The sequence below is a fragment of the Prunus persica genome, chromosome G1 (genome assembly GCF_000346465.2).
Source record: "Prunus persica cultivar Lovell chromosome G1, Prunus_persica_NCBIv2, whole genome shotgun sequence".
Taxonomy (NCBI): domain Eukaryota; kingdom Viridiplantae; phylum Streptophyta; class Magnoliopsida; order Rosales; family Rosaceae; genus Prunus; species Prunus persica.
The window spans coordinates 7,336,970-7,360,724 of record NC_034009.1 but is presented as its reverse complement, the minus strand read 5'-3'; positions in this window follow the sequence as shown (position 1 = coordinate 7,360,724).

Genomic DNA, 23,755 nt, shown 5'->3' with positions numbered 1-23,755 from the left:
ACTAAATTTAATCCAAGCCAGTCCAAGCCAAGCCTGTGTACCAAACGACCCCGAATTGACTAATGTAATCGTGCACTAATTTTTGGGAAAATTACTCAAATGGTCCTCAAATTTATACCTGATTTATATTTTGGTCCCTCAATTAATTATTCGTTCAAATGGTCCATCAACTCTATATTAATCGCTCCATTGATCCTACCGTTACATTATGTTAATGTTGCCGTCAAATGTAAGGGTAAAACAGTCCATAACCGTCCTATGTTCCCCAAATAGGTGATAAAGTGGTGATACATAGGTGATAAAGTGGAGATAAAATTGTGATAAAGTGCAGTGGTGATAAACAGGGCCGGTCTTGAGATTTTGAAGGCCCTGTGCAAACCTTAAATTGGGGCCTCACATAAGCTAACACAAACTTACATCATTATGTAATGCCATATAATAAATATTTTTTTTTTCTTCAAGTGATCAAAGTACCCCTACTCCCAAGGACAAAATTGAAATTTCACAAAAGAATTAAATTGGATTAAATCGATAACATTGGGTCAGAGATGTTACACCTTTTGAATAATTACCATGATTGTGACGATGAGTCTTTGTCATCATAGGTCATACTCAGATATTAAATATTTTTTAACACCTAATTTATTTTGTATCAATATTCCAAGAACATCATTAATTCGATGCAATTATTTTGGTTGACTTAGTTGGATGCATTATTTTTGCGAAATTGAATATCTAAGCATAATTATTGACTAATTCATTGTGATCGGGTATTTATTATTTCAGTTTGTGGTTGTGAAAGTAGATGGGATATTGAATGTTGGTGTTGACATCGGACAAGCCTTTAACACAAGCAGGTTTTGAAGTCGAGTCCTAAATAGAAGTTGAGGCCCTACAAACCAACACAACTAGAAACGTCTTTGTGTCAACAATTTGCTCACTCTGTATATATATAACATTTGTTATACATATAGAGTGCTGCTATTTCCACCCACATGTCCTATTTTCTCACCCACTGTGTAAATTTAAAAAATTAAAATCCTACTTTTCCACCCACCATTATTCATAAAATACCCTTTAATTATTAATTCGACCAAACACCATCAACTCCAAGTTAAAAACATAAAAATTTTAACCCAAAAAAAAAAAAACATTCTTCATCTTCTTCATGTGTTTTCAACATCACGACCTTACCCTACCATATTAATATTCTCATCAACCCCTTAGCAGTACTGATGGCTAGCTTCACGACCGCGACACCACCACCACCACAACAACATACAACCAACAAGACTACAATGGATTTTTAATTGAAGTGATGTTATATGGAATAAGGACCCATATGTGGGTTAATCATACTAAAAAATCTTTAAAATGGAATAAAATTAAAGGACAATTTGGCCTCTATTATTAACACCTACCAACCCTGACACAATATTAAAGGTGGAATTGAGAATTTGATTTGATTTTTTTTTTTAAAACTTTTCAAATGATTGGGATGGGTAGATCAATGCTCGCTGAATTTGTTGAGGTTAGGAAGATGGAAAGAATATGGAGAGTAAAAGAAAAAATTTATTTTCTTTTTAAAATTTGTTTTATTTTTAAGGTTTTAGAAGTCATTTTACATAGGGATAAATTTGTCTTTAAATTTTTTAAAATAAGGTGGGTGGAAAAATATGATGTGGGTGAAAATAGCAGCACTCTACATATATTATACACATGAAAAAAAATTGGGGCCCCTAAAAAATTAGGGGCCCTGTGCGGTGGCACCACTTGCACACCCTCAGGGCCACCCCTGGTGATAAAAGGGTGATACATAGGTCAAAAGTCTTATTTACCCCCACAAATATAGCATGTGCTGCTCACATGACTAAATTTAACAGAAAATGTAACGGTAGGACTAAAGAACTTATTAATAAAGAGTTGGTGGACAATTTGAACGAATAATTTAGTTTAGGGACAAAAATGTAAATCGGGTACAAATTTCAGGACCATTTGAGTAATTTACCCTTCTTTATAAATAAGTGCAATTGACAAATAAGTTTATCAATTGATTAATTTGTAATGGTTGACTGGATAATATAATAAGCAGCAAAAACAAACAAAAACTGTATCTTGACATTCCAAAGTACTATAAAATTATCGTGGCTTTTTATCACAAATGATTCTTGAGATTCTTGAAATTATTAGCTTTAGTCTTGTATTTTTTTTGTGACATTATTGGTCCTTTATGGTACTCCTCACACATCAATTTGGTTATGTCGTTAGGTTCGGTCAAAATTTCTGTTAAAATGATGACGTGGCACGTATGCAGTACTCACATATCCAATGAGATAATGACATGTGAATCTAAATAAGAAATTTAATTTTAAAAAATAGTTTCATATTTAAAATCTAAAAAAGTCTTATATGGACCGCACGGCACATGGCTTAGTGGTTATTTGGATGCACTTGCACGGCTTAATGGTTATAGGAAAAAACAAAGAATCAATTTCACTTTAAAGAGACATGCTGTAAAAATAGACCCGTTCTGAAATTTATTATCTAGATGGGAATCAAGAACTAGAAAATTCAAAGTTAGAAATATTTTTTTATTATAAAAAGGGATCTCTTCTATTTTGAAAAACCTATTGTGACTATTCTTTTTTACTACAAACGGTGGAATCATCCGTTGGGCTATATAAAAAACAATCGATTTGAAAATTATATGTAAGAAATGAAATGTCACAATATTTTTTGGATGCACTTGACACTTGACAACAGGATGACTAAATATGCAAATATACGTCTTCAACGGTGACAAATTTCTGGCCCTGCATTGCATGCCTGCATGCTTGGAATTTGGAGGTTCTTTTTTTGACTCATTCAGGAAAATGGTTACCAGGTCTAATCACCACTATTGTAGTGGTACCCAGTTAATTATTTCATAAATGATGCTTTAAATTCCAAACTAATGCCGCTAGACTAAATAATTAATAGGAATGACTAAGTGTCAACATGAGCTGCAATTAGGAGATTTACTTTCTAAAATGACATGTTTACTAATCCGTAATCGGATTAGGATGAATTGAATTGATGCAACACAGAAGAATGGGTTTACGGATTGACAAACGTCTAAACCCTGAAAGATAATGAAATCTATTAGCGACTGGAATCTACTAGAAAATAGCGAAAATCTCTAAATTTGATTAATAATATGATAAAACTAAATAATACAATGTCATGAGTTGGCTTCAATAGAAAAACCAAGAAATCCTAAAACCGTAGGAAACCCTAGGTTTCAGAATATTCATAAAACTTATCTAATAAGAAAACTAATTAAAATCATATTAGGAAAATAATATCCTGATTGATAACTTATTCCTTTTTTTTTTTTTTTTGATGACAGATGCTAGGACTCGAACTCAAGACCTTACCTGAGGGAGTAAATACTCTAAACCACTACACTAGTGGGTCCTTTGTGATAACTTATTCTAAAAAAATATAAACATAATATAAATCTTCTTAAGAAATCAAGCAACCCAAAAATCCCAACGATACGTCTTCCTTCTTTTCCTAGCACCATAATTTATGCTTAACCAAAATTTTCCTCTCTTGCAAGATTTCCTTCCAACTTTGAGCCACTTTATTTTAATTAATATTTCCCACCATAGTGACCCATATCTCGTCCTACTGTTCACCCGTTTTAGATTTGTTCCTGTGATCGTAGGGTAAAGTTCCCCATTGTCTTGAAAACTATTTGTGGTCAACAAGTCAACTTTCTTTTGTGTATGAGCGTACCACTGCTAGCAATAAAAACTCTAGCATACTTCTTTAAAAATGGATAACTTGCGCCCCAAGTTACTGATTTCTAAACAAGCGATTGTGAATTTGGGTGAGGAATATCTACCAAGTAAGTTCTTTCTTGCCTCATACTGGTGAAAACTTCACAATTTTTCACAGTACAAGACTGGTAGTTCTGGCCAGAATGAATGATAAGAAAGTGAACTGTTTTCAGGCATAACTGCCTGTTACAAAGCTCAGAAAGGAAAGATCAACTCTAAAAAAGACAAAAAGAGCGTTGGACTTCAATTTCTGCCTGGATAGATGCCTTTGATCTGGGCTGGACTAGTTATGTCTGTGCTGGATTGAACTATCAACACCTTCAACTGTCAAGTTTCAGCTGTAAATTGATACCAACGTTCGAGTTTGGCAGAGCTTCAATTTATTTCAAGCCTTGGAAGGCTTTTTGAACGGGCATAATTGGAACCTCTTCAGTCTGGAAGGGGCAGAGGTGGCTGGATTTGATGATTACTGAGCTGGAACTGCGTTGTAGTACCTGTTCTGCTTGATCAGGGCTCTCCATAAATTTGTTGAGGTTTTCATATTTGTAAAAACCCGGACTCTGCTTGATTTGGCTTATGTTGAACCAAATTTGTAACGAGAGAAATCTAGCTTTGTATGACTATTTCTCTAAACTGAACTGAATTTAGAGATTCTGAATTTATAGCTGACTTGTTTTTTGCGGCTCAATGAGCTTTGGTTGCTTCAATGTTTCGAACGCTTTTGAGATCAAGTGATCATTTTGATTGGTTTTTGGCTGTCCTTGATCTGTTCACCTCCTCTCATATTTATAGAAAAGTGCTGGAGTGGGATTTCTTAATCTTTTAATAATGGGTGGCAGAGTTTCGAAAAGAAAGATCTTCTATTTTAAATGCTAAGAAAAAGGGAATTTTATCTTTTTCTGGCAGAAAAAGCCATCAACAGCCAGTTCTTTATGGTAGTCACTTCCTTGTTTTTCCTAAAAAACAACCTAATCCCTCTTTTAACTTATAACTGTTTTTTGTAAGAATTATCTGTTGTGATGGTTAGTTTGCTTTTCCTGATGAACAACTCCCTGCTCTATACTTATCTCTTTAGAAAATGTAGCCTGCTTATCCCTTGGAAATGATGCCTGCTCTGATGCAGAATTTTTTCTGTATATAGAAAGGGATTTTGATCTTCTTCCTTGACTGTAAGGACTGGAGAAGTCTTCCTGTAGAACTGTTTTCATTAATTCCCTATCAATTCTCTTGTGACTAGTTGAAATTATTGACTTTTCAAAGTCAGGTAGTCACGTGGGTTTCTTTGTGAATAGACTTTTTAAAAGTCTACTGACTTTGTATTCTAGTATTGAGATCAATGGTGAGTTTTTTTAGAAAATTTCCAGGCTGGGCTTCTTTCTTATCCAAGGCTAAGTGCGTCAATGTTGGATTGTCCAAAGTGGTAATTTGAAAATTTTCACGTTTGGGTAGAGAACTGGCAGTTTTGATAAAACTGATTTGGGTTTCTTCAATTTTGGGCTGTTCTTTATCTTCACTCTATGATGCCAAGCCCAGTTTGAGTTTTGGGACTGTGGGCTGAGCAAATCACATGCACTGTGCCTTCTTCCAATCTTTGGTCTATTTGGTAGCCTAAAAAATTTGACTTGGGTTTGGGCTGATTTCTTTTCTCTGTTTTCAAAGCCGAAGTTTATTCTCGTAGGCTGACAGATCCTAGGCTGGGCTTTCTTGATTTTGGGCTCTTGATTCCAATTTAAACGAAAAGTCCAAACTGCTTGGATCCTGAGATTGCTTTGTCATTCTAGGCCTCCAGCGTTGGGCTGGGCGTGCCGAATTTTGGCCCAAACACCTACATCAAAGCCCTTCACATGTAAAGAACTCGACCTCAAGTTCTCCTTAAAACAAACCTAAGTAGACATAGAACCTGATGTGTAGATAAGCTCTTCAATTTGTGCCATCTGAACTGCTCATACTTGGATGGAAAAATCATATAATTAATTCCATAAACAAGATTAGAATATGCCAGTTGATAATCGCACTCCTTGTATGAATTATTTTCCTCTCCAAATTTAGAAATATCCATATCTTGAATTTTAAAGGAAACCAATTGTTGCTCTTTGTCTTTTAGGATATCTACTTCCCCAACAATAAGAGTTTCAATAGGCCCAATCTCTTGTTTTTCTTGAATCCTTTCCTCCATCTTATGGGTTACTGGATCATCACTTAACTTAGCATCCTTCACAATTTCTTCTTTTTTGACATCTCCCTCTATCTTTTCTTGGCTCACCATAATTATGGGTTGATAAATCTTGTAACCATCCCTTAACAAATATATTTCATATTCAAAAGGAAAGAATTTTTCACAAGAACTCTCTTCATCCAAACCCAAGAACTGATGGGATTTTTACCTTGTTGTTCCCTTGATTTTTGCATCTAATTCCACCAAGAAGTGACATCGCCTGTTAAATAGGACACAACAATTTTCACCATCTTCTCTTTTGGGATCGCTATTGTATCAAATATTTTCTCTACATTTGCAACCCATTCGAGAAACCCTTCAATGCATTCACTTCCCATAAATCATGGAACATCTACAACATAGGATTGATGAGATTGGCTTCAGGCAAAACCACCAGCGCGTTCCCCTTCAATATTTGATATTTCCCCACGACCATCGTCGATGAGGTTTGCGTACCTCCCATCACCTCTCATCATTGAGAAGGCAGATCCTTGCTTGAAGTTGCCCGCTCACTCATATTGGATATGTCTGTTCCCTATCATCTTTGGGGGCATGCTGTTCTTTCTGCTGCCTATTTGATTAATCGTACTCCTAACTGGGTTCTTCATTTCAAGACTTCGCATGATGTGTTTGGTGACCATGTTTCCCCTGTCTCTAAGTTGCCCTCTAAAGGTTTTGGATGTGCTACCTATGTTCATGTCTACTCTCATCAACGTAGCAAACTTGATCCTTGTGCTCTGCGATGTGTCTTTATTTGTTACTCTTTTACTCAGAAGGGTTATAAATGCTATCATCCACCTACCCAGAACATGCATGTTATTTTGGACGTGAATTTTCTTCAAGAAGTGCCCTATTATGTCTCTCTGTCCTCTCCAATTCAGGGGGAGAGGGAAAGTGAATTAGAGATACTTGAATTGGAGAATAATGCGTTTGAAGATACTGTCTTGAGAAGGAAACGGCCGGTCAAACTGAAACAAGCGATCGGTCGCGCATATCTAAAACTGAAACATGTGGTCTCTGTGAAGAAACGACCGGTCGCCCTTTGGAACTCGACAGGTTGCCCATATCTGGGGATGAAGCAGGTGCTCTCGGTGTTGAAATGACCGTTCATATTGAAGCAAGCAACCAGTCGCCTGTATCTGAAAATAGTGACAATGATTCTTGTATGGTAATTTCTAATGATTTATCTATGTCAACTTATCAGTTACCCCCACGAATCACTCGTGGGAAACTTAAAGTACAATATGTTCCTAATATACATGCTAATTCTAAATATCCCATTAGCCATTATGTGTCAACTCATCGTTTGTCTAAGTTATATGCATCATATTTGTGTCAATTATCTAGTGTATGTGTGCCAACTAAGCTGTAGAATGCTTTATCTAACCCCAAATGGATGGATGCCATGAATGTTGAAATAGATGCCTTGAACAAGAATAAAACATGGGATTTAGTTCCTTTACTAAGAGGGAAGAAAGCTGTTGGATGCAAATGGGTGTTTACTACAATTTTTCTCAACTCACTTGACAAGTTAGGCATGCGTGACATCTTTACTCCAACTTGAGGGGGAGTGTTAGCGAGATCCTAGTTTAATTAGGAGATTTATTTCCTAGTTTATTATGACTATATTTCTTTCTTTTTGTACAGATATTGTGTAATTCGGATTTTATCTTGTTTCATAGTTTGACCCTATTAGGGTTACATCCTTATATTATAAATACCTTCTTTTGGAGAATCAAATAAAACCTGAAAAAATATTCTACCCATATTGTTTGACTAATGTCACAATATTTTTTGGATGCACTTGACACTTGACAAAAGATATCTGTGTTTGCTTGGAAGACGACACAAATGAAAATATCTTCTTCATTAACAAATTCTGGCCCTGCATTGCATTCCTGCATGCTTGAAATTTGGAGGTTCTTTTTTTGACTCATTCAGGAAAATGGTTACCAGGTCTAATCACCACTATTGTAGATGGACCACACTTTTCAAGGATGATTTAAAACACCCTTTCCCTTGAAACTGGAGGTTTCAAGACACAAACAAGATCGCGATCTGTTTTATATATCAAAAAGCCAGAAGCATCACCATCGACATTAAAACCATCATAATCATCATGAAGTTTAATTTGATTGTGCCTTAATGTGTACGAAATTCATTCATATAAAATTACACGAGAAACAAACTTCCCAAGAAAAGAAAAAATCAACGAAAGAAATGAACGTTGGAATTTTAAAAAATAGATAGTTCGAATAATTGAATTACAATGCAGGTGAGCCCGACAAGGTTGTCCTTCAAATAAACTTGTTTAAGGACTCTTGCAATTGAAGGTCTTACTTACATATATAAACAATGTTTTTTTTTAATTTTTATACAATGAACTATTTATTAGAAAATGTCCTAAGTCTGTTGATTAATTCTATATTACAAGTAAAATAATAAATAGGATCTCAAATTAGATATTTCAAATCATTGAACCACTTTTTGAAATTCCAAACAATGCGATTCTTTTCCACCCTCACCAAAATGAATCCCTCTTATAGAGCTTGAACATTTATTAAGCTTGACCTAGTATAGTAACTATTGGTGAGTCCATATTTAGTTAGGATTTTAGTTCCTTACTGATAAGTGCATTATTTCCTATATTTGTGTATCTCTTATATTTGGTTTTTGTAGAGAAAGTTAATTAAAAATAGCATTATTACCTTACTTTCCTTATTTTCAGCTATTCTGCGCTCTTAGAAAGGTTTTGATTGAAAATCAAATTTTCGAATGAATTTTAGCGCAAAGCCAATTGGAAAAGAAGCTAAGACATTGAAGATCATTATATCAAAGTTTCATAATTTTCTACTAAACCAAATGCTCCAAACCTGCAAGTTAAGACAGCTTAAGTTGAAATCCAGTCAGAACTGCACGGTTGTGGAAGATTGATGATTTGTAGACTTTTCCGATTTTTCCTAGTGATGGGTGATTATTGAAGACTTTCATTAGAGACTTTTTCGGTAAACTATTGGGGTTTAATTTTCTGGTTTAGCATTCTCAAAGTTGTATGTATTTAATTGCACATAAGTAAATTTGTTCATATGAATCATGGTTATGTTGGTATAGCATGTATAGTGTATTTTATTCACCAAATTATGTCCCATTTATTTAAAAGGCCTCACTTTGAACCTAATTTATTTGTAACAGATAGTTAATCATCCTTAAATTACTAGGCTAATCTGCTTTGTTTGTGGGTGGGGGGGGTGGGTGGGTGTTGGGTGGTGGCGCGGCAAATATGCAAATATGCATATGCCTTGGTGTAATACGTTTTTGTTGTGTGTGTGAATTTTCAACATCTTGAGTACATTCCACACGGCACATGGCTTAGTGGTTATTTGGATGCACTTGCACGGCTTAATGGTTATAGGAAAAAAACAAAGGATCATAGACCCGTTCTGAAATTTATTATCTAGATGGGAATCAAGAACGAGAAAATTCAAAGTTAGAAATATTTAAAAAACAAAAAAGGGATCTCTCCTGGTTTGAAAAACCTATTGTGACTGTTCTTTTCGACTATAAACGGTGGAATCATCCATTGGGGTATATAAAAAACAATCGATTTGAAAATTATGTAAGAAATGAAATGTCACAATATTTTTTGGATGCACTTGACACTTGACAAAAGATATCTGTGTTTGCTTGGAAGACGACACAAATGAAAATATTTTCTTCATTAACAAATTCTGGCCCTCCGTTGCATGCCTGCATGCTTGGAATTTGGATGTTCTTTTTTTGACTCATTCAGGAAAATGGTTACCAGGTCTAATCACCACTATTGTAGTGGTGCCCAGTTAATTATTTTATCAATGATGCTTTAAATCCCAAACTAATGCTGCTAGACTAAATAATTAATAGGAATGACTAAGTGTCAACATGAGCTGCAATTTGGAGATTTACTTTTCTAATATGCCATGTGTACTAATCTGATTTGAATTGGAAGCACGGGTAAGGATTGACAAACGTCTAAACCCAGAAAGATAAATTGAAATCCATTAGTGACTGGAATCCACCAGAAAATAGCAAAAATCTCTAAATTTGATTAATAATATGATAAAACTAAATAATACAATGTCATAAGTTGGCTTCAAAAGAAAACCAAGAAATCCTAAAACCGTAGGAAACCCTAGGTTCCAGAATATTCATAAAACTTATCCTTTTTTTTTCTTTTTTTTGGAGAAATTCTATGATTGCATTCATAATTCAGCCAAAAAAGACACTAGCCACAAAGGGCCAATACAAACTAGCCACAAAATGGCCATTACAATATCGGAGCGGTCTAATATCAAAATTAAGACAATCTGTTGTGTTTCCACTAACGATCAGGCAGGATCGAAGAAACTCTGGCATAGGCATCCCAACTAAGATTGCAAACTTAGAATAATAAAAAAGAGATAAAGCTTGAAAAAAACCAAGCCATAACAATACAAATAAAACTCTCACAAAGGAGAGATGAAAAGCTCTCACAAAGAAGAGATGAAAAACTCTCACAAAAGGAGAGGTGAAAACTACACAGAGAACCCAAAGAGTCTCTGCAACTTATTCCAAACATAAAGAAATTGCAAAAAAGATGGTGGTGGAGATCCGACGTCAGGTGAATATCCGACGCTGAGCCGCGGCCGCCTATAATGGTTGGGTGAAAATCATAACAAAACTAAGACAAATAGAGAAAACCCTTTGTCTCTAAAAATGAGGGAAGAGGTGAAAGGAGGAAGAGAAGAGGGGAGGGGGAAGAACAATGGCTTCCTTCCCCCTCAAAGTGGAAAAAGCTCTAAGAGTGTTTTTTGGGAGAAAGGGGGTTAGGGTTTTTTTACCCACTCGCACAATGCGCGTTGTTAAGAAAACTAATTAAAATCATATCCGGAAAATAATATCCTGATTGATAAATTATTCTAAAAAAATATAAATATAATATGAATCTTCTTAAGAAATCAAACAACCCAAAAATCCCAACGATATGTCTTCCTTCTTTTCCTAGCACCATATCTCTTGCATGATTTCCTTCCAACTTTGAGGAGTTTTTATCAAAAATAGCCAAAATTTACCCCTTATTTTCATAAATGTCAATTTTTATAAAACTTTCAAATATAGCAAAAAGCCCACTTAAATAGACTTAAGTGCCCTCAAAGTTAAAAAACAATTTGCATCTAAGAGTTAAAATCGATTCAGACCATCTGCATTGTAGTTCAAAGAGAAAGAGATAGAAATGGTTCGTTGTTCGAAAGGGGGAGAAAAGGGAGGAATGACTCTCACTCATATCACCATCCCCTTTCCTCACCCTCCCGGACCTCACTTCAGCTTCCCCTTCCCAAAAGCCGTTTTCAATCATCTGAAATTCAATTCACCAACTATAAATGAAATTCAGTTCAATTATAATAAAACAGATTGATAATTATATTACTGGGAGAGAAAAAAATGTAGCAAAAAATAAGCATACAGAGTTTATATAAAAGATTTTTTTTTTTATTTTTATTTTTTGTCCAAATCTGTCTTTCATTAAAGAGAAGACATTAAGATGGCAGCAAGCCAAACCCATATTCAAACACTGAACTTCCTCAGAAGAACAAGAGACCAAGATTACAGATAATTTGAGAATGGTATGGTTATTTCGTTCTTCTTCTCCTTTTAAATTTTTTTAATTCTTCAAGTAATTTAATTCTCCTTCTTTGTTATTGCTGGTAAATTGAATTTCAAATTATTGAGAATAGCTTTATGGGAACTTTATTGCACAAGATTTTTATGATGAAACAATAGTTCATTATATATTATTGATTGCTTTACGGGTTCTTTCTGTTCTGATGCCCTATGGTGCTAATTGATATACGTTCTTATACTCATGTATCGTAGGCTCGTAGTGCTAGAGAGAAGTTGTTGAGTTTCAACTACTTAGTTGTTCTCTGTTTTTTATGTTCCTAATTTTCATTTATTATAATTATGCAGTAGTTTATCTCATTTAATGTGGTGTTCATAAATTATATTCTAATCATGAATTCAGGCTTCATTCCTTCTTTTATTTGTTTCTAATTTTGAAGGTATTTGAGTCTATTTAAGTGAGTTTTTGGCTATTTTTGAAAGTTTTTATAAAAATTGACATTTATGAAAGTATGGGGTAAATTTTGCCTATTTTTGATCAAGCCACTTTATTTTAATTAATATTTCCCACCATAGATGACCCATATCTCGTCCTACATCAAACACCTCCACTTGTAAAGAACTCAACCTCGAGTTCTCCTTAAAACAAAACTGAGTAAACATAGAACGTGATGTGTAGATAAGCTCTTCAATTTGTGTCATCTAAACTTGCTCATACTTGGATGGAATAATCATATAATTAATTCCATAAACAAGATTAGAATATGCCAATTGGTAATCGCACTCCTTGTATGAATTATTTTCCTCTCCAAATTCAGAAATTCCATATCTTGAATTTTAGAGGAAACCAATTGTTGCTCTTTGTCTTTTAGGATATCTACTTCCCCAACAATAGGAGTTTCAATAGGCTAAATATCTTGTTTTTCTTGAATCTCTTCCTCCATCTTATGGGTTACTGGATCATCACTTAAATTAGCATCCTTCACAATTTCTTCTTTTTTGACATCTCCCTCTATCTTTTCTTGGCTCCCCATAATTATGGGTTGATAAATTTTGTAACCATCCCTTAACAAATATATTTCATATTCAAAAGGAAAGAATTTTTCACAAGAACTCTCTTCATCTAAAGCCAAGAATTGATAAGATTTTTACCTTGTTGCTCCCTTGATTTTTGCATCTGATTCCACCAAGAAGTGACATCGCTTGTTAAATAGGACACAACAATTTTCACCATCTTCTCTTTTGGGATCGCTATTGTATCAAATATTTCCTCTACATCTGCAACCCATTCGAGAAACCCTTCAATGCAGTCACTTCCCATAAAGCATGGAACATCTGCAACATAGGATTGATGAGATTGGCTTCAGGCAAAACCACTAGCGTGTTTCCCTTCAATATTTGATATTTCCCCACGACCATCGTCGATGAGGTTTGTGTACCTCCCATTGCCGCTCATCATTGAGAAGGCAGATCCTTGCTCTGAATGATGGCCCGCTCTGATACATGCAGCACAGAAGCATGGGTTTACGAATCGACAAACGTCTAAACCTGAAAAGATAAACTGAAATCTATCAGCGATTGACTGGAATCTACCAAAAAATAGCGAAAATCTCTAAATCTAATTAATAGTATGATAAAAACTAATTAATATAATGCCATGAGTTGACTTAAACAGAAAACCAAGAAATCCTAAAACCGTATGAAACCCTAGGTTCCATAGAAAATCTGTGTGAAGCCAAGATCATGTATCTTAGATCCGATAGAGGTGGAGAATACATATTTCCATCTTTTTTGTGAATCTGCGTGTATTGTACATGAAACCTCTATTGCCTATACACCATAAGAAAATGGCGTAGCAGAAAAGAAAAATATGACTATTGTGGAAATGGTGAATCCCATGTTACTAAACTCAAACCTCAGCAAAGGTTATTAAGGAGAGGCAATGTTCACAACTTGTCATCTATTAAATAGAGTTCCTACAAAGAAATTGAAAGTAACTCCTTATGAGTTATGGTTCAAAAGGAAACCCAACTTGGGATATTTAAAAGTTTGGAGTTGTAGAGCCATAGTTAGGTTACAATAGAATCAATTGGCCCAGATGAAAGATTTTCATCACTTTCATTTGGATCAATATTGTTCTCCACTGTTTCGTTGGTCACTACTATATGGTTATGCATGTCATTTGCATCAGGTAGAGCGCCTATAGCCTGATCATCAGGAGTATCCACGTCATGTACCAACGAAAGAATGAAGAAGAAAAATAGAAGGTGCTTCTGGCTTGTCATCTATTAAAATTACTGTTTTTCTCTTTCGTTTTGCCTACTCTTTTTAGCTTTAAATCTTATGTACGATTTGTGTTCCAAGCTCATCCTTAATAGGAGTTTGAGAAAATGGGCAAGCATTTGGTCAACACTCATAAATGTTGATTCAATTTGCGTCACTTGATAACTCGAGACAAAGTCAATACCGGTCTCTTTCTGAGATCAAAGGCAATTTGCATCACTTGCATCACTCATAAATGAATGTGCAAACCGACTTAACAAAGTCGTTGAGTACAAAAAAATCTGAGATCAAAGTTGTGCTTTAATATAAAATATTCAAAGTGCTAAAACTCTTGAATTTGAATTTTGAAATTCATCTGAAATTTGAAATTTATCTTAAATTTAAATTTTGAAATGTATCTGAATTTTGAATTTTGAATTTTGAAATTTATTTGAAATTTGAAACCGAAAATCTTATCCGAAAATTTTATCTGATTATGAGATATGAATAGTATTGACACGTAGGAACCCAAAAATCTTATCCGAAAATATTATCCAAATTAATTGTTTAGGTAAAACAATTTGTGAAAAAGACAAAAAAAAATTTAGTATTTTCCCTTTGCCATGGCAACTGCTGGAAACACACATTGCTTTTTGCAAAGCCAACCACTATTCACGTGAATAGTAGCTGCCCTATCCCCCCAAAGCCATGGCAAAGGGCAAACTGCTGAAAGTGCTCTAAGCATATGTCGATTTAAGTCTCTCCTATTTATAGGCTTGATGCCTATTCAAAAATGTAAGGTGGAAACTACAGTTGTCCAACTCAAGCAATCAGTCAACTCAGTATTAAAGCCGTGTATTGACTTCAATCAATAGAATATAAAACTACTCTGTCACTCTTTCAAAAGTTTTCCATTCCAAGTTAAATTATTGTCCTAAACACCATCAATCATTCCTCAAACCTCTTTTTCCTTAAACTAATAGTGGTATCAGAGCTTGTTCCAATCAACCTTGAGTTAATATGCTTTTTTTTTTTTTTCCAGCAAATATGCATATGCCTTGGTGTAATATTTCTACGTTTTCTTGTGTGTGTGAATTTTCAACATCTTTAGTACGTACATTCCACACGGCACACAAGATGACTAAATATGCAAAGATACATGTATTCGATGAGGGCGACCAAATATATCTGTGTTTGATTGGAAGACGACACAGATGAAGATATCTTCTTCACTAAGAAATTCTGGCCTTGCCAAGGAATTTGGTGATTCTTTTTTGGACTCATTCAGGAAAATGGTTACCATGTCTAATCACCACTATTGTAGAATGGACAATCTTAAGTCGTCTCTGCTAAAATATGAATATGGTTTGAATACTTTGGGTTAAGTTTTATTCTTCTCCATAAGGAGGTATATATAGGAGTTTACATGAGTGCTTTACAAGGAAATAGATACAATAATTAATTAGGATAGTATCTCCTAATTATACAATGATTTCTCAACTATATAGAATAGGAAAGTAAATCCCTTCATTAATCAAGGAAATAAATCTCCTTGATTAATTAGGAGACTCAAGTCAACACTCCTCCTCAAGTTGGTGCATATATGTCACCAATGTCCAACTTGGTAAGTGAGCCATGAAATACTCTGCCACAAATAGTTTTTGTTAAGATATCTACTAGTTGATCTTTTGATTTTACGAATGGTAGGCGGATGATCTTCTTCTCAACTTTTTCTTTGATAAAATGTCTATCTACCTTAACAAGTTTCGTTCGATCATGTTGAACTGGATTATGAGCAATATCGATAGCTAACTTGTTGTCACAATGCAACTCCATTGGCTTTTCTGGCTTGAAGCCCAATTCTATCAAGAGTCTTCTAATCCACAATAATTCACAAACACCGTGAGCCATTCCTCAATACTCTGCTTCTACACTAGACCGAGAAACCATACTTTGCTTTTTACTAGCCCAGTGACTAGGTTACCTCCCACGAATATAAAATAACCAGAAGTAGAGCGTCTATCTATAATGGAACTAGCTCAATCAGCATTTGTATATCCAACAACTTCAAGATCTCCATTTTTTTAGAACATTAATCCTTTCCCAAGGGCTGACTTTAAGTATCTTAAGATTTGATCAACTGCATTCCAATGAGAAACACTAGGTGAATGCATAAACTGATTAACCACACTCACAACAGATGCAATGTCTGGTCTTGTGTGTGCCAGGTATATCAACCTTCTAACAAGGCATTGGTATTGTTCCTTATTGATTGGTTCTTGGTCCATGTCTTCACACAACTTGTGATTCATCTCAATGGGTGTGTCAGCAGGCTTACATCCAAGCATTCCTGTTTCAGTGAGTAGATCCATTACATACTTCCTTTGAGACATAAATATACCAGTTTTTGACATTGCTACTTCGATTCCGAGAAAGTACTTCAAATCACCTAAATCTTTCATCTCAAATTCCCGAGACAAATACTTTTGCAACTTCAGTTGCTCTTCTGCGTCATTTCCAGTAACGATTATGTCATCTACATAAACAATCAATGCAGTAAGTTTTCCTTCATCACGCTTCAAGAACAGGGTGTGATCTGAATTACTCTGTTCATATCCAAAATTCTTCATAGATTTAGTAAATCTGCCAAACCATGCCCTGAGAGATTGCTTTAAACCATATAATGACTTTCTGAGCTTGCAAACGTGATTTTTCTTGTCAAAAGCTGAAAGGACCCGCCCCGAATTTCCCAAAATTCAAGGCGAATCCTGTGAAAATTCCCGACATCACAGGACATCTTCTAAAGTTATACCCTTTTTCCCAAAATGGAATAAGGGTACGAGACTTTCTGCCGAAATTTCGGCAGAGTCTCCCCTGTAAATTGAACATTTCCCAAAATTACAATCTGCATAAAAACACATTTAATAACCACAACTGGCAGCATGCACAATATAATTTCATGCAATTCACATAAACGGCCTTCGACCTTCCTATAATTCTCAACTACCAAGCATGCTAGCAAATCAATTCATGCCTTAAACAAGGCAAACGATAAATTCGAATATAAATTAAGAATATTAACTACAACATACATCATCTAACTTTTCCAAATCCAACATACGAGGTTTTAACCTCCTAACACAATCACATCTATGTCCGCGGCTGCACCTAAACCTTAGGCTGCCTATGTACCCTCACTGAGGGATCAAGCCACACGTAGTTCTTCCATAAAACCCAATTTCACACATAGGTAATACCTTTATTCATTTCTCTGTATTTCACATTATCTCCCCATACGCCGGTACTACCAACGCCACATATAGGGTCTGTCAATACGCCGGATAACCTACGCCACGTGCGACCTCAACATATTATCACATAATCTCCCCATACTCCGGTACAACCAACGCCACGTATGGGGCATGTCAACACGCCGGATAACCTACGCCACGTGCGACCATACCATACTATCACAATATCTCCTCATACGCCGGTACAACCAACGCCACGTATGGCGCCTGTCTCAACGCCGGATAACCTACGCCACGTGCGACCATACCATACTATCACAATATCTCCCCATACGCTGATACAACCAACGCCACGTATGGGGCCTGTCTCAATGCCGGATAACCTACGCTACGCAAGACCTGAACATCATATCATAGTATCTCCCCATACGCCGGTACAACCAATTCCATGTATGAGGTCTGTCGACACGCCGGATAACCTACGCTACGTGTGACCTCAACATAATATCACAATATCTCCCCATACGCCGGTACAACCAACGCCACGTATGGGGCCTGTCCGCACGTCGGATAACCTACGCCACGTGGGACCTAACATTTACATGGTGGTACTTGTAGTGTAACCAAAATCTAGGGAGGTATCTAAGGTAGTGCGTATAGCACTTCAAACTGACATTCTAGACTCCTTTTATACCTTTACAAACGTATATAAATATATAATTTACTTCTAATATTGTGTAAACCTCAACAATAGTCTAGCACCCGATAATCCCCCTGGGAAGGTGAGATTACTTCTGGAGACTCACGGTCAACTAAGGGTCAAACTACCCTAACCCCGGTCAAACGGGCCCGCAGGGACCACGACCTCCAAATTCCGATCCGAAAGTTCCTATGGGTTCTACAAGGTATAGGACACTCATCCTACAAGTTTGGTTCAGATCGGATGGTCAGATCGCTCACAATCGTATGATCTGAACGTTTATGTAAAACATAAACTTTAAATAATTAAATCGGAACATCCGGGGCTCCGATTCAAGATCCGTGAATTCCTACATGATCCTAGAAATACCTAGATTAACATATATTAAATTTGAGACCATCCAACGGTCCTAACCTATCGAACCCGGATAACGCGCAATAGGCGATATCCGTTCGATAGTCAAACGACGTCCGAATTGAAATCCGCAAAATCCTACGCACTCGTGACAACCTAAGGATCTCATCGAGACACAGTGCAACTTCACTACCCTCGCCCACGCGCCGCCAGCGCTGGGTGCCCAAAGCAATAACGCATCGCAGGAAAATCTCAAAACCACGGCTCCAAAATCCTACCTTAGGTATAACACCCTATTTGGAGCCACTTTTGTTCTTGGACCTACCCCAAAAACTGATCGAAAGTGGCCGGAATCGAGATCCCAAAATCGGCCGAATTTAATTTCGTAAATCGAATTACCTACGCTAAGAATCAATCCAATCCTACCCAACAGGCAGCTAGAGCATGAAAAGTAGGTGAGAAACCATACCTCGCTCGTCGGAATCGTTGGCCGGAGGAGGGAGATCAACGGCGGAGAAGTTTCGACGACACCCGCCGCTTCTTCTCCATTTTCCGGCGAAATCGCTGTGGCTGGAGGAGGGAGCCAGCTGGGGTTGGAAGAGGACGACGGCCCGATCATTTTGGTACCAGCCATGTCGTCATCGGTGGCCGGAGAAGAGCACGGCTGGCCAAAATGTGGCCGACTGCCGTAGCGCGCGCGCGAGAGAGAGAGAGAGAGAGAGAGAGATCTGATTTTTTTTTTATAAAAATCCTATTTCGAAATAATTACGGTTGTGCCACTGGGTTTCTTTTGACCATATCTCTCTCGTTACAACTCCGATTCGAGCCCACTACGTGTCTACGAACTCATCTCAGTACGACCTATCCAAAAATACTAGTCACTGCCCCAAACTCTCTCCGACTAAGAAAATAACCAAAATGCCCTTATCTCAAGGGTAAATTTGTAATTTCCCTTAAATAATTTAAATAACTTAAATAAGATGTTTAATTTGGAGTCGGGGTGTTACAGGAGCTAAATTACATCTTTGGGGTAAGTCCATATATACTTTTTCTTCCAAGTATTCGTGTACGAATGTATTTTTGACATCAAATTGATGTAGTGGCCAATCGAGATTTGCTGCTAGAGACAATAGGACTCTAATAGTGTTAATCTTGGCTACTGGGGCAAAAGTCTCTTCATAGTCTATCCCATATCTCTGTGTGTACCCCTTCGCCCCAATCTAGCTTTATATATTTCAACGGATCCATCTGCTTTAAGTTTCACAGTATAAATCTACATGCATCCTATTGTCTTCTTTCCATGAGATAAGGGCGCGAGTTCCCATGTGATATTCTTTTGGAGAGCTTGCTTTTCTTCATTCATAACTTCTTTCCATTTTGGGTCTTCTAGTGCTTTAGTTACACTGTTGGGGACAGATATGTCAGCCAACTGCTTCACATAGTGTACACGTGACTCTAATAATCTGCTGAGAGATATATAATTATTGATGGGGTATTTTCCTTTGGCTTTAAGATCTGCTTCATATTGTACTCGAGGTTTGCCACGGTTTTTCCTTTCTGGAAGCTGATATGTAGACTATGTACCTTCTAAAATCAAATCATCATAGGATATTTCATTAGTGTTATCAATTTCAGGAAAATATGTTACCTGAATGACTTTTTCAGCCAGTGATTGGTACGGTACTAGAGCTTAAGCGGGTAAAATCTCATAAAACGGTTATATTTCCTCCTCTTGATTTGGACAGCATGGAGACAACGGATCGTTTTCTTATGGCGACCGGTCATTTTGAAGCAGGTTCTCTGTAGTTGAAGAACTAAGGGGGCGACTGGTTGCTTTCCACTAGCGACGAGTCATTTTGATGCAGAGTGACGTCCTGGGGAAAAAAATCGAGAATTGGAGCAGTGGTGGGTTCTCAATTCTCCTCCTGGGCTGTTGAAAAATATAAGTCATGTTCTTGAAACACAATATATATGGAGGTCAACCTTCTGACTAAGAGGATGATAACACCGGTATCCTTTCTGATAAGGTGCATAGCCAATGAAAACACACTTTTCAGCTCGGGGATCCAATTTGCTTCGTTGATGATCATGTAAGTGGACAAATACAACACATCCAAAAATCTAGGGTTCCAGGTTTGGGGTGGGAGGTGTTTGGATATGGTGGTGAAGTATTTGAAGTGGTGTTTGGAAATTTAGGATACTATAGAGAATCTGATTGATAAGGCATGCTGCATAGACGACGGCTTCGCCCCTAAAAAGATCGTGGCATATTGGCACCAAAGAGAAAGGCACAAACGACTTCTAATAAGTGTCTATTCTTTCTTTCGGCCACCCTATTATATTGGGGAGTGTAAGGGCATGAGCGTTGATGTATGATGCCATAATCTTAAAAGAATTGGTTAAGATCATGGTTGAGAAATTCTCCGCCATTGTCAGAACGAAGAACCTGAATTCTAGCATGAAACTGAGTCTCCACCATTTGATAAAACTGTTGAAACCTGGAGCTGACTTCCCCTTTAGTTTTGAGAAGGGAAAGAGAGGGACTGGTGGCAGAGAATGAAATGATGGGAACCTTAGCCTTTCTGCCAAGCTCCATCACAAACTTTGCTTCTGCTGACCTTTGAGGTCCTATGATGGCCTGCACTTTTTCTTTCTTCATCATATACCAGGCTGCATGAATTCAACAGACAAATTAATTAGCTAAGATCAAAAGGCTGAGTGTATGTGTGTGTGGCCAAAAATATATAGCTGGAAAGAAGGTAGCGTCTAATCCACCTTCAGATGCTGCAGTAACAATATCATCCGCTGAATCCCGGGTGCGAAGATCAAGCCTTGTTCGATAATGAGCATGCTTAGCATAAAAATCTGAGAGTGCCATGGTCATACAGCTCTCTGCAATCGCTCCAACAGAGGAATTCAAGTCAAGAACTACCACGACTGGTATTCGTATCACCTCCTTCGCCATTGAAAGCTGGATACTCCCAAGCCCGGCCAACGAAAGAATGAAGAAGAAAGATAGAAGGTGCTTCTGGTTTGTCATCATTGTTAAGCTACCTGGGTTTGTCTCATGCACTCTCATGTATATTTAAATTACTGTTTTTCTCTTTCGTTTTGCCTATTCTTTTTAGCTTTAAATCTTACGTACGATTTGTGTTCCAAGCTCATCCTTAATAGGAGTTTGAGCAAATGGGCCAGCATATATATTTGGTCAACACTCATAAATGTTGATTCAATTTGCATCACTTGATAACTCGAGTCAAGTCAATTTGCATCACCTGATAACACGAGACAATTTTAATATTCTTGATGTGGCTATGATCTAATTCTGTTTTTCTGGCTCTTTGGTTGGCTCTTTGGAGCTTTTGTTTTTGGCCTTTTAACTAGTTGCTCTTTGGTTGGTTCTTTGGAGCTTTTGTTTTTGGCTCCTTCCTTGTTTTTTCTTGCTGCTCTTTGTCTGTTTTGGGTCCCTTTTCCCTGGAGGGTGCCTAATGGAATTATTCAGTTACCAAAAAAAAAGGATAACTCGGGGCAAGTCAATTTGCATCCTTCTAAGGATGACAAAAACACCCTTTTCCTAGTTTCAAAACACACACAAGATCACGATCTGTTTTATATTATCAAAAAGCCAGAAACATCACGATCGACATAAAAATCATCACAATAATCATCAAGTTTAATTTGATCACCTTAATGAGAATGGAATTCATTCGTATAAAATAAAACGAGGAACCAACTTCCCAAGAAAGAAAAAATCAACGACAAAAATGAATGTTGGAATTGAAAAAAATAGACAGTTCGAATAATTGAAATATAGGGTGGGTCCTATAAAATTGTTTCTCAAATAAACTTGTTTAAGGACTCTGCAATTGAAGGTCTTACTTACATACATAAACAATTTTTTATATATATAGAATGAACAATTTATTAGAAAATGTCCCAAGTCTATTGATTAATTCTATTTTACAAGTAAAATAATAACTGGGATCTCAAATTAGATAGTTCGGATCTTGAACCACTTTTCGAAATTCCAAACAATGCGATTCTTTTCCACCCTCATCAAAATGAATCCCTCTTATTGAGCTTGATCGTTTATTAAGCTTGACCTAGAAGTAACATGTCGTAATCAAAACAAGAGTTTATAAACATATATACGTGTTAGTATCCTTGACCAAGCAAAAGATAATATTAAGGTTTGGAAACTTGTCACTTAAGCTTTCATTATCTAAACCTGAAAAGGAAAAGATAAAATAATATGTGGAAGTCACACCTGGCTTCTGTGCCCAAGCTGAATCCTCCCCTCTTTATAAATAAATTAATTTTCATATGAACTCCACGAAATTTGTCATAAATAAACTTTCAAGATTATGATTCTTTCAAATAGGATTTTGTTCAAAGTTTTGACCGAGTAAAAGGGAACCAGAATACTTTGTTCATTACTTAAACAATTTCTAATTAGAAAGATGTGCTATGTATAATGTATTGATCCTAATCTTGTTTTCCTGTAGGATCTTGAAAACAAATTAACAGGTTATATGGTTAATTTTTTTCACAAGGTAATTTGATTTTATTCACTTAAGTATTTTTGTTATGGGAGACTTTGGAAAAGCCCAAAAGAGAGAGAAATTTTTTAAAAGATGCCAAAATGGACAAAATTGCCCTTATTTATTTTTGAATTACCTAAGGAATCCTTTACATTGGATTCTTATTTTTATGGAGCAGGGAAGGCATTGAAAGAGAGGGAAAAAGCTGCCGAACAAAGACTGGGATTTTGGTTAAGATAAGAAGGGGCATTGGACTATAAAGATTGAAGGGAGGAAGAAAAGCTTTGCTCTATGTTGAGTACAGAACTAGAAAGGAAAGAGAAAAGGTTGATATTAGGAAGCATGTAATTCAAGTATCATCTATGGATGTGGTAGAATTTGAGAGCAATCACATGTAGTTCCATTGTTTCTAATTCTATGTAATAAAATTGAATCTTCAAGTTTTAGAAAAATAATAATTTTTTGAGTGCATATATTCATTAATAAAGCGTTATGGTTGGTTTTCTAGTTAAAATTGTTGTATAGAATCATTGGAAACAAAAAAAACCAAAATGTAATCGCCTAGGAACTAATTAGACAACAAATTTACAATACAACCGCCATCTCCATAGCTAATCAATGACACTGTTTAGGCATTAATTCACATGTCAACAACATGGAAACTTATTCGAGGACGTTTTTACATTAAAATGTCTTCTTTATAGAAAATAACGTCGTTGTATAGATAAACGACAACTATTTTTATATAAAAACGGTCGTCTTCGAAGATAAACAACGATGATAGTGTTGTAAAAACCATCGTCTATACTGATAAACAATGACAGTTTTTCACCGTCATAGCTAGTTTGACATTCAAAAGATGTTGGTCGATTTAATGACGGTTTTCAAAACATTACAAGACGATGGATCCCCGTCATCTATTTCGTTATTTGTAATAGTGGTACGGTTATTTATAAATTGCTTTTGAAAACTTT